The sequence below is a fragment of the Arachis hypogaea genome, chromosome 17 (genome assembly GCF_003086295.3).
Source record: "Arachis hypogaea cultivar Tifrunner chromosome 17, arahy.Tifrunner.gnm2.J5K5, whole genome shotgun sequence".
NCBI lineage: Eukaryota > Viridiplantae > Streptophyta > Magnoliopsida > Fabales > Fabaceae > Arachis > Arachis hypogaea.
The window spans coordinates 88,438,211-88,440,239 of NC_092052.1; the positions used below are offsets into that span (position 1 = coordinate 88,438,211).

Here is a 2,029-nt window from a genome sequence, read left to right on the forward strand (position 1 = left end):
TGTTCAGAACAATTGTTGATTCGGAGGAAGTGTCCAAGAAGACCCCAATTAACATCTAACCACCTTCCTGAGGATATGCGATATTGTGAAGTCTAATGGTGTTCATCCTGACACCTATAGACTACTTCTGTTTCCCTTCTCACTCAAGGACAAAGCATCTAAATGGCTGGAATCCTTTCCAAAGGAGATTTTAGCAACCTGGGAAGATGTGGTGAACAAGTTCTTGGCAAGATTCTATCCTTCTCAACGGATCAACAGGTTGAGAGCTGAGGTACAAACATTCAGGCAGCAGGATGGTGAGACTCTATATGAAGCATGGGAGATGTTTAAAGACTTGACAAGAAGATGCCCGCCAGATATGTTCAATGAATGGGTGCAGTTGCACATTTTCTATGAAGGCCTTTCGTATGAATCAAAGAAGGCAGTAGACCACTCATTCGGGGGATCTCTGAACAAGAAGAAGACCATTGAAGAAGCCATAGATGTCATTGAGACTGTAGCAGAGAATGACTACTTCTATGCTTCTGAAAGAGGCAATACTAGAGGATTAATGGAGCTGGACAATGTGGATGCATTGCTAGCTCAAAACAAGATGATTACCAAGCAATTAGCTGACCTCACCAAGAAGATGGAGAGAAATCAAGTAGCAGCAATCACCACTTCAGCAGCAACCCAAGAAGGAGTGAATGAAGAAGCAGAGGGTGATCAGGAACAAGCCAACTACATTGGGAATTCACCTAGGCAGAACCATGACCCATACTCCAAAACATATAATCCTGGTTGGAGAAACCACCCAAATTTTGGGTGGGGAAATCAACAAGACCAAGGCCAAGATCAGAGACGCCACAACCCCAACAACAATGCAACTCACCAACACTCCACACAGAGATCATCCCAACACTCACCCAACAACACTTCTCAACATCCATACCAAAGTCAAAATGGCCCTTCTCATCCTTCCAATCTCAACTCTCCATCATCGGAAGAAAGACTATCAAGGATTGAGACTCTACTTGAAGGCATATGCAAGGAGATTCAAGATAACAAGGTGTTCAAAGAGGAGGTGCAAGCCAATATCAAGAATTAGGGAGACACCATCAAGAGGCTGGAAATTCAAGTGGGATACCTATCTGAGAAGATTCCCAAACCTACTGATAGCTTCCCAAGTGACACAGAGAAAAATCCAAGAGGTGAAGCAAACAAAGTCAGATGGGAAGATTGTAAGATGGTTACTATAAGTGATAAGGAGACTGAGGAAGAGCCGAACAAACCATCAGAACAACCTGAAGATACATCAGCAGGAAAGCAGGAAGAGAATCATCAAGAAACCACAATTACACAGAAGAAGCTGCTGAGACTCTATGCACCCTTTCCCCAATTACTCAATGGTGGTGTAGAGAAGAGAATATACTCAAGGTTTCTTGACATATTTGCATCTCTCCATATAAACATACCATTCATCAAGTCCCTCCAACAAATGCCCTCATACATTAAGTACATGAAGGAGCTGCTGACCAGAAAAAGCTCACTCAAGGGAGGACAAACCATAGTGATGAATAAGGAGTGCAGTGCTCTCATTCAACCAGAGCTGCCTACAAAAAGGAAGGACCTAGGGAGTTTTCACATCCCCTGTGCCATAGGAGAAACGATGTTTGATAAAGGACTCTGTGATCTGGGAGCCAGCATCAACTTAATGCCTTTAGCCCTTATGAAGAGGCTGCAAATCAATGAGCTGATGCCCACAGACGTAGTCATCAGGCTGGCGGACAAAACTCAAAAATAAGCGATAGGAGTGGTTAAAAACGTGTTGGTGAAGGTTGGGAACTACTTTATTCCCACAGACTTTGTCATACTGGAAATGGAAGAAAGTCATCTTCACCCAATCATATTGGGAAGACCATTCATAGCTACAGCCAGAGCGCTCATAGATGTGGAGCGAGGAGAGCTAATACTAAGGGTACATGATGAACAACTCACCTTCAATGTCTTCCTCACAAGAAGCAAGTCAGGAAGGCAAGGAAGTAAGGAC

At 43.6% G+C, this 2,029-nt stretch overlaps 1 non-coding gene across 1 annotated transcript; it reads right to left on the reverse strand.

Moving 5' to 3' along the window:
- Nucleotides 1-256: 256 nt before the first annotated feature.
- LOC112768208 (small nucleolar RNA R71) lies at nt 257-363 on the reverse strand. The gene has a single exon (XR_003185645.1). It is a non-coding gene; the product is annotated as a small nucleolar RNA R71 (small nucleolar RNA).
- Nucleotides 364-2,029: the final 1,666 nt, after the last annotated feature.